Below are 11,156 nucleotides of genomic sequence, written 5' to 3'. Positions count from 1 at the left end.
CATTTTTGCATCTCAATGTGAAAAAACTTAGCATGTTCTTCACAAAGAGGGCAACAGATGCTACTGAACCAGATGTCTATGTGTCAGGGGAGAATCTCGAGGTGTTATCTGATTTTAAGTACCTTGGCATCATACTTGATTCCAACCTCTCTTTTAAAAAGCATGTGAAAAAGGTCATTCAGATAACCAAATTCAACCTAGCTAATTTCCGATTTATAAGAAATTGTTTCACTACAGAGGTAACAAAACTGTACTTCAAATCTATGATACTCCCCCACTTAACATACTGCTTGACTAGTTGGGCCCAAGCTTGCTGTCCAACATTAAAACCTATTCAGTCTGTCTACAAACAGCCTCTCAAAGTGCTTGATAGGAAGCCCAATAGCCATCATCACTGTTACATCCTCAGAAAGCAAGAGCTCCTGAGTTGGGAAAATCTTGTGCAATACACCGATGCATGTCTTGTATTCAAGATCCTAAATGGCCTGGCTCCCCACCACTCAGTATTTTTGTTAAACAGAAAACCCAAACATATGGCAGCAGATCCACAAGGTCTGCCATGAGAGGTGACTGTAGGAGGTGACTTAAGGAAAAGCACCTTTAGTAAATCCGCTTTCTCTGTGAGAGCTTCCCATGTCTGGAATACACTGCCATCAGACACACATAACTGCACCACCTATCACACTTTCACAAAATGTATGAAGACATGGCTAAAGGTCAATCATATTTGTGAACATAATCCCTAGCTGTCTATTGTCGCTTTCCATGTTGTCTGTGTGTGGTGTGGAAACACTTTGTTGCTTTTATGAATTTTGTCTTGCTGCTTTTTGTTCTATGTTGCTCTGTCTGTATGCTACATCTTGCTTGTCCTATGTTGCTCTGTCTGTATGCTATGTCTTGCTTGTCCTATGTTGCTCTGCGTGTGCTCACTGCTTAATGATTGTCTATATTATAATTGCTTTTAATAACCTGCCCAGGGACTGCGGTTGAAAATTAGCCGGCTGGCTAAAACCGGCACTTTTACTGAAACGTTGATCACTGTCCCTGTAAAAATAAAAATAAACTCAATATTTTATAAAGCATGTCAATGAGAAAAGCACTGTGCATGTTTTAATCTTGATCTCAATGTTTGTTGTTGATAATTAGTTAAAGTTTATCAAAATGTTATTTCTATGAAAATAGCCCTTTTTGTCTTCAGGGGTTGGATCAGCTTTAATATTGCTGGTTGTGGCTTCCATCATTGTACATGTCTGCATCATTTACAATCCACCATATATATTTTTTTATAAATATATACAGTACCAATCAAAAGTTTGGACACACCTACTCATTCAAGGGTTTTTCTTAATTTTGTACAATTTTCTACATTGTAGAATAATAGTGGAGACAGCAAAACTATGAAATAACACATTGAAACATGTTGTAACCAAATAATAGTTTATATTTTATATTCTTAAACATAGCCATCCTTTGCTTTGATGACAGCTTTGCACACACTTGGCATTCTCTCAACCAGCTTCACCTGGGAAGCTTTTCCAACTGTCTTGAAGGAGTTCCCACATGCTGAACACTTGCTGGCTGCTTTTCCTTCACTCTGCGGTCCAACTCATCTCATCTCAATTGGGTTGAGGTCAGGTGATTGTGGAGGCCAGGTCATCTGATGCAGCACTCCATCACTCTCCTTGGTCAAATAGCCCTTACACAGCCTGGAGGTGTGTTGGGTCATTGTCCTGTTGAAAAACAAATCATAGTCCCACTAAGTGCAAACCAGATGGGGTGGTGTATCGCTGCAGAATGCTGTGGTAGCCATGCTGGTTAAGTCTGCCTTGAATTCTAAATAAATCACTGACAGTGTCACCAGCAAAGCACCATCACACCTCCTCCTCCATGCTTCACAGTGGGAACCACACATGCATAGATCAAACGTTCATCTACTCTGCATCTCACAAAGACAGCGGTTGGAACCAAAATTCTCAAATTTGGTCTCATCAGACCAGAGGTAACTCTGGGTTTTCCTTTCCTCTCCTCATGAGAGCCAGTTTCATCATAGCACTTGATAGTTTTTCGACTGCACTTGAAGAAACATTCAAAGTTCTTGAAATTCTCTGTATTGACTGGCCTTCATGTCTTAAAGTAATGATGGACTGTCATTTCTCTTTGCTTATTTGAGCAAAGACTTGGTCTTTTACCAAATTGGGCTATCTTCTATATACCAGCTCTACCTTGTCACACACAACACAACTGATTGGCTCAAATGCATTAAGAAGGAAAGAAATTCAACAAATTAACTTTTAAGAAGGCACACCTGTTAATTTAAATGCATTCCAAATGACTAACTCATGAAGCTGTTTGAGAGAATTCCAACAATGTGCAAAGCTGTCAAGGCAAAGGGTGGCTACTTTGAAGAATCTGAAATATAAATATATTTTGATTTGTTTGAAACTTATTTTAGTTTCTACATGATTCCATATGTGTCATTTCGTGGTCTTCACTATTATTCTGTAATTTAGAAAATAGTAAAAATAAAAAAAACCTGTGAGTGAGTAGGTGTATCCAAACTTTTGACTGGTACTGTATATAAAATATATATATTTTTTAAATATATTTTCCTTTCTTATTTTCCCCTAACCCTACCACCCCTAGCCTAATTGGAGTAAACCAATGGGCAACATACTATATACATTTTACGGACAAAATTGTTATCTTTTGTTTGTTTTTAGTCCCATCCTTCAGCTCCACTCAACCTCTCCCGCCTATCTCTGAACACCATCAAGTTTGGATTTCTATTTGCCATATCTTTTTCAACTGTGCTGTGATGTTTCACAAAAGTTCTGAACCTTTTTGTTCTCATAGATTCTACATGTTGTAAATGATATAAAATAGTTTTTGCAAAGATAATTATACTATTGATCATTTGACAATTACTTTTAAAATCACCCAGCAGAAGCCCTGTTTTAGAAAGGAGAACGTCTCATCTTTTAGGGTATTGATGAGAAATGGACCTCCTGTATTCTCAAATGATAAGTGCTTTGTTGAGTTGTAAATTCAGGACTGTTGTTGCCTCAACTGTCATACAGTTGAAGTCGGAAATTTGTATACACCTTAGCCAAATACATCTAAACTCAGTTTTTCACATTTCCTGAAATTTTATCCTAGTAAAAATGCCCTGTTTTAGGTCAGTTAGGATCACCACTTTATTTTAAGAATGTGAAATGTCAGAATAATATTAGAGTGAACAAATTATTTCAGATTTGATTTCTTTCATCACATTCCCAGTGGGTCAGAACTTTACAAACACTCAATTAGTATTTGGTAGCATTGATTTTAAATTGTTTAACTTGTGTCAAACATTTCAGGTAGCCTTCCACAAGCTTCCCACAATAAGTTGGGTGAATTTTGTTCCATTCTTCCTGACAGAGCTGGTGTAACTGAGTCAGGTTTGTAGGCCTCCTTGCTCGCACACGCTTTTTCAGTTCTGCCCACACATTTTCTGTGGGATTGAGGTCTGGGCGTTGTGATGGCCACCCCAATACCTGGACTTTGTTGTCCTTAAGCCATTTTGCCACAACTTTGGAAGTATGCTTTGGGTCATTGTCCATTTGGAAGACCCATTTGCGACCAAGCTTTAACTTCCTGACTGATGTCTTGAGATGTTGCTTCAATATATCCACATAATTTTCCTGCCTCATGATGCCATCTATTTTGTGGAGTGCACCAGTCCCTCCTGCAGCAAAGCACCCCCACAACATGATGCTGCCACCCCCGTGCTTCATGGTTGTGATGGTGTCTTCGGCTTGCAAGCCTCCCCCTAATTTCCTCCAAACATAACGATGGTCATTATTGCCAAACAGTTCTATTTTTGTTTCATCAGACCAGCGGACATTTCTCCAAAAATTATGATCTTTGTCCTATGTGCAGTTGCAAACCGCAATCTGTCTTTTTTTATGGCGGTTTTGGAGCAGTGGCTTCTTCCTTGCTGAGTAGCCTTTCAGGTTATGTCGATATAGGACTTGTTTTACTGTACAGTTCTACCTTTGTACCTGTTTCCTCCAGCATCTTCTTTCACACCAAAGTACGTTCATCTCTAGGAGACAGAACACGCCTCTTTCCTGAGCGATATGACAGTTGCGTGGTCCCATGGTGTTTATACTTGCATACTATTGTTTGTACAGATGAACGTGGTATCTTCAGGCGTTACTCCCAAGGATGAACCAGAATTGTGGAGGTCAACAATTTTTTTTCTGAGGTCTTGGCTGATTTCTTTTGATTTTCCCATTATGTCAATCAAAGAGGCACTGAGTTTGAAAGTAGGCCTTGAAATACATCCACAGGTAAACCTCCAATTGACTCAAATGATGTCAATTAGCCTATCAGAAGCTTCTAAAGCAATGACATCATTTTCTGGAATTTTCCAAGCTGTTTATTGGCACAGTCAACATAGTGTATGTAAACTTCTGACCTTCTGGAATTGTGATACAGTGAATTATAAGTGAAATAATCTGTAAACAATTGTTGGAAAAATTACTTGTGTCATGCACAAAGTAGATGTCCTAAACGACTTGCCAAAACTATAGTTTGTTAACAAGAAATTAGTGGAGTGGTTGAAAAACGAGTTTTAATATCTCCAGCCTAAGTGTATTTAAACTTCCGACTTCACAACTGTATCTGTGTGTATAGGAAATCAGAACCACATGAATTGTATTGTAGTTCATTTATCAAATAATCTGCCATTCAGATACTGTATTACCAAATAAAATCTGTAGGGGTGTGTATGTAGTGGTTTTCAAATGAATGTGTAAATTATGCATTGTTTGTGTGGTATTGATGTATGTTACCTGTCCAGTGAATCGAACACATTCTGTAATACTTTCACATCAATGTCGCTGAAGCATTACAGACGTGTCCAACCTGAGGTGTCCAAACTGGTCACCTGGAGTCGGACTGGGAACAGAAATCGACCCTGGCATTTCTACTGTAACACACCGGCCCATTTTCTTCCTTGAGGCCCCCACACCGGCCCTCTAGACCAACCGGGCTATTTTTTCCTTGAGACCCCGGTATTAGCCAGATAATGATAATTCTCCACACAAAAAACATGCCCACTAGGCTGGAAATGGACCAGCCCGTGCCAGATGGCCACCACCCCTGGCATATTGAATGAGGTAACAATGAGTTAGGGCTACACATACACAGATCTTTGTAGTCTTTCCCGCTCTTTGTCTTCTGTTGATGAGCATGTGCCCATGCAGCCACTTATTGGATATTGTTATGTAAGTTTGGAAGTTAAAATAAGCCTGCATATGTGTGTAACTGGTTACTGGAACCAATTACTTTGTGTTTAGAGTACATCTCCTGTCTGGCCCTAGTTATATGTTAGCCCATTCCACGAAAATGTCCAGGCCATCAGGAACATTAATTTATTTGGGATTTATTTACGATGTTCTGGCCAGTCAATAACTATGCCATTTAAAAACAATCTGTAGACAGTGTTAGCCATGTGACTGTAAAATGATGATGACTCTTCTAAAAAAAAAATAGTGTAAGCAGCAGCGACCAACATTTTGGTTGGTTTCTATTGTGAATTAGGTCCACAAGAATCATCCTTTCATGATTTAAATAACATCTGACATTTCATTTGTGTTGCTCTCTAAAGCTGGTCTAGACTAGAGACCTTGTTATCTCTCTATTCCAGACTTGATTCTAGCCTTCAGACAGCTCCTTGACAACAAAGCCATGACAACAAATAGGGCAAACAGGATCTGTCTCTGCCAATCAAACACAGACAGCAGCAGCTGGTAGAGACAGTACACAAAGCCATTATTTCATTGCTGTGCAGGATTACTAAATGTGCCATGGCATTCTAATGTACCCCAACCATCGTACCACACATGCACCTGCACAGCTTTGTCATAATAGCTTCAGTGCGGTGCATGGGGGCATAACAATTCAAATCAGGTCCAGTTAGATATCATCATGGAGCGACCTTTAATGTGTAAGTTGCAGTTTAATATGCAAGTCGTCACCCATGGAGAAGTTATTGCATGCACCAGTGGTTCAAGTAATTTCTCTATACTAAATCTATATTCGGTGAAGACTGGGAGTTGGTGGATTTCAGGGGACAACTGATAAAGACAGAATGAGGATGTCTGACAGGGCTGTCTGAGAGTGATATATGTGGGCTGAAATGGGTTTCAGTATATATTACACAACATTGTAGTGTACAGTGTATCATGTATCAGAACGGTGTTTCATGCTGTCAGCGTGGAACATGTTCTCTAGCTTTGTAGTTAACATGATGGTGCACAGTGTGAGAACATCTATAATAGAAATCAAGTGTACAAAACATGCACGCACGCACGCACGCACACACACACACACACACACACACACACACACACACACACACACACACACACACACACACACACACACACACACACACACACACACACACACACACACACACACACACAGACAGTTCTATGGCAGATTACAAAGAGACTCACAGATGGCAGTGAGAGAAAGTGTTATGCAGAGAGAGGTGTGTTGGCACACTTTTTTATTGCATTCTCTTCTGACAAACTTTCTCTGACTACAGCAGATTACTGGATAGACAGTATTCACAATCCCTTCATAATGAGCATATTCTTTATTGAAGTCCAACTATATGTGAATTGTGACCATGTAAATCATGCCAAGTCCTGACTTTTTTTGGACATTGCCGGTAGTCCATGTGCACAAAGTGCTATGCAACCACAAGATGTCAGTCAAGTCAAACCCAGCAGGTTGCAAAGGGAGAGAGAGAGAGAGAGCAAGAGAGAGAGCGCGAGAGCGAGAGCGAGAGCCAGAGCCAGAGCCAGAGCCAGAGCCAGAGCCAGAGCCAGAGCCAGAGCCAGAGCCAGAGCCAGAGCCAGAGCCAGAGAGAGAGAGAGAGAGAGAGAGAGAGAGAGAGAGAGAGAGAGAGAGAGAAAGAGAAAGAGAGAGCAGTGTAATGTGAGCCAATCTGAGCTCTGCTCCCTGAGACGATGTGACTGACAGGATATGACTGACAAGATCAAATCAAATTTTATTTGTCACATACACATGGTTAGCAGATGTAAATGCGAGTGTAGAGAAATACTTGTGCTTCTAGTTCCGACAGTGTAGTCATATCAAACAAGTAATCTAACAAATTCACAACGGCTACCTTATACACACAATGTAAGGGGATGGAATAAAAATATGTACATATAAATATATGGATGCGTGATGGCCGTGTGGCATAGGCAAGATGCAATAGATTTAAAATACAGTATATACATATGAGATGAGTAATGCAGGATATGTAAACCGTATTAAAGTGGCATTATTTAAAGTGACTAGTGAAACCTTTATTAAATAAATTTTTTAAAGTGGCCAGGGATTTGAGTCTATATGTTGGCAGCAGCTTCTCTATGTTAGTGATGGCTGTTTAACAGTCTGATGGCCTTGAGATAGAAGCTATTTTTCAGTCTCTCGGTCCCAGCTTTGATGCACCTGTACTAACCTCGCCTTCTGGATGATAGCGAGGTGAACAGGCAGAGGCTCGAGTGTTTGTGGTCCTTGATGATTTTGTTGCCCTTCCTGTGACATTGGATGCTGTAGGTGTCCTGGAGGGCAGGTAGTTTGTCACGGACAAACTGAAATGGTCCACGCAGGCAGACAGCCTGGCGAAGAAGGCGCAATAGCACCTCTTCAACCTGAGAAGGCTGAAGAAATTTGGCTTGTCACCTAAAACCCTGCACAACGCATCACCGCATCAGGAAACAGCAGCGGGAGCACCCCCCTATCCACATCAATGGGACAGTAGTGGAGAAGGTGGAAAGTTACAAGTTTCTCTGCTGTGATGCGTTGTGCAGGGTTTTAGGTGACAAGCCAAATTTCTTCAGCCTCCTCAGGTTGAAGAGGTGCTATTGCGCTTTCTTCACCACGCTGTTTGTCTGGACCATTTCAGGTTGTCCGTAGAGAAACGTATAACTTTCCACCTTCTTCACTACTCTACCGTCGATGTGGATAGGGGGGTGCTCCCTCTGCTGTTTCCTGAAATCCACAATCATCTTCTTTGAACAAGATAGGGCTGAGAATGCACCCGTGTGGGGCCCCAGTGTTGAGGATCAGCAGGGTGGAGATGCCATACCTCCACCACCCAGAGGGCAGCCCATCAGAAAGTCCAGGACACAGTTTCACAGGGTGGGGTCAAGACACAGTGTTTTTTATTTTACTAGGCTAGTCAGTTAAGAACAAATTCTTATTTTCAAGGACAGCCTAGGAACAGTGCCAGGGGCAGAACGACAGATTTTTACTTTGTCAGCTCGGAGATTTGAACTTGCAACCATTTTCGTTACTAGTCCAACACTCTAACCACTAGGCTACCCTGCCTCCCCAGGGTCTCAAGCTTAATGATGAGTTTCGAGGGTACTATGGTTTTGAATGCTGAGCTGTAGTCAATGAACAGCATTCTTACATAGGTATTCCTCTTGTCTAGATGGGATAGGGCAGTGTGCAGTGTGATGGCGATTGCATCGTCTGTGGACCCTTTGGGGCGGTAAGCAAATTGGAGTTGGTCTAGGGTATCAGGTAGGGTGGAGGGGATCTGATCTGATGTTTCCAGTCTCTTTGCCATGATTAAATGCGATGGTTCGCGCTTTCAGTTTTACGCGAATACTGCCATCAGTCAACGATTTCTGGTTAGGGAAGGTTTTAGTAGTCACAGTGGGTACAACATCTCCAATGCGCTTCCTAATAAACTCACTCACCTAGTCAGCATATACGTCAATGTTATTGTCTGAGGCTACCCGGAACATATCCCAGTCCACGTGATCGAAGCAATCTTGAAGCATGGAATCCGATTGGTCAGATCTGCATTGGATAGACCTAAGCACGGGCGCTTCCTGTTTGAGTTTCTGCCTATAGGAGGGGAGCAACAAGATGGGGTCATGGTCAGATGTTCTGAATGGAGTGCAGGGGAGGGCCTTGTATGCATCGCGGAAGTTAGAGTAGCAATGGTCCAGTGTTTTGCTCGAGCAGGTAATACAATCAATGTGCTGGTAGAATTTAGTTAGCCTGGTTCTCAAATTAGCTTTGTTAAAATCCTCAACAACAATAAATGCAGCCTCGGGATATATGGTTTCCAGTTTACATAGAGTCCAGTGAAGTTCTTTCAGGGCTGTCGAGGTATCTGTTTGGGGGGGATATACATGGCTGTGACTATAATCGTAGAGAATTCTCTTGGGAGTTAATGCGGTCGGCATCTGATCGTAAGGAATTCTAGGTCAGGTGAACAAAAGGACTTGAGTTCCTGTATGTTGTTATGATTACACAATGAGTCGTTAATCATGAGGCATACACCCTCGCTCTTCTTCTACAGAGAATGTTATAATCTCTGATGTTTCTCTTGAAGGCAACTCGTGCCCTAATTTCGTCCAGCTTCTTGTCTAGAGACTGGACATTGGCGAGTAATATACTCAAAAGCGGTGGATGGTGTGCTCTCCTTCTAAGTCTGTCCATGAAGCCACTCCGTCTGCTCCTTCTGTGGCGATGATGTTGTTTTGGGTGTGCCTCTGGGATTAGATCCAATGTCCATATTCCTGGTCATAATGTTGGTAAGTTGACGTCGCTCTTACAGTGCCTTGCGAAAGTATTCGGCCCCCTTGAACTTTGCGACCTTTTGCCACATTTCAGGCTTCAAACATAAAGATATAAAACTGTATTTTTTTGTGAAGAATCAACAACAAGTGGGACACAATCATGAAGTGGAACGACATTTATTGGATATTTCAAACTTTTTTAACAAATCAAAAACTGAAAAATTGGGCGTGCAAAATTATTCAGCCCCCTTAAGTTAATACTTTGTAGCGCCACCTTTTGCTGCGATTACAGCTGTATGTCGCTTGGGGTATGTCTCTATCAGTTTTGCACATCGAGAGACTGAATTTTTTTCCCATTCCTCCTTGCAAAACAGCTCGAGCTCAGTGAGGTTGGATGGAGAGCATTTGTGGACAGCAGTTTTCAGTTCTTTCCACAGATTCTCGATTGGATTCAGGTCTGGACTTTGACTTGGCCATTCTAACACCTGGATATGTTTATTTTTGAACCATTCCATTGTAGATTTTGCTTTATGTTTTGGATCATTGTCTTGTTGGAAGACAAATCTCCGTCCCAGTCTCAGGTCTTTTGCAGACTCCATCAGGTTTTCTTCCAGAATGGTCCTGTATTTGGCTCCATCCATCTTCCCATCAATTTTAACCATTTTCCCTGTCCCTGCTGAAGAAAAGCAGGCCCAAACCATGATGCTGCCACCACCATGTTTGACAGTGGGGATGGTGTGTTCAGCTGTGTTGCTTTTACGCCAAACATAACGTTTTGCATTGCTGCCAAAAAGTTCAATTTTGGTTTCATCTGACCAGAGCACCTTCTTTCACATGTTTGGTGTGTCTCCCAGGTGGCTTGTGGCAAACTTTAAACAACACTTTTTATGGATATCTTTAAGAAATGGCTTTCTTCTTGCCACTCTTCCATAAAGGCCAGATTTGTGCAATATACGACTGATTGTTGTCCTATGGGCAGAGTCTCCCACCTCAGCTGTAGATCTCTGCAGTTCATCCAGAGTGATCATGGGCCTCTTGGCTGCATCTCTGATCAGTCTTCTCCTTGTATGAGCTGAAAGTTTAGAGGGACGGCCAGGTCTTGGTAGATTTGCATTGGTCTGATACTCCTTCCATTTCAATATTATCGCTTGCACAGTGCTCCTTGGGATGTTTAAAGCTTGGGAAATCTTTTTGTATCCAAATCCGGCTTTAAACTTCTTCACAACAGTATCTCGGACCTGCCTGGTGTGTTCGTGGTTCTTCATGATGCTCTCTGCGCTTTTAACGGACCTCTGAGACTATCACAGTGCAGGTGCATTTATACGGAGACTTGATTACACACAGGTGGATTGTATTTATCATCATTAGTCATTTAGGTCAACATTGGATCATTCAGAGATCCTCACTGAACTTCTGGAGAGAGTTTGCTGCACTGAAAGTAAAGGGGCTGAATAATTTTGCACGCCCAATTTTTCAGTTTTTGATTTGTTAAAAAAGTTTGAAATATCCAATAAATGTCGTTCCACTTCATGATTGTGTCCCACTTGTTGT

This window comes from Oncorhynchus clarkii, chromosome 12, assembly GCF_045791955.1.
Source record: "Oncorhynchus clarkii lewisi isolate Uvic-CL-2024 chromosome 12, UVic_Ocla_1.0, whole genome shotgun sequence".
Classification (NCBI taxonomy): domain Eukaryota; kingdom Metazoa; phylum Chordata; class Actinopteri; order Salmoniformes; family Salmonidae; genus Oncorhynchus; species Oncorhynchus clarkii.
The sequence above is the reverse complement of the archived record's forward strand: the minus strand, read 5'-3'. Positions refer to the sequence as shown.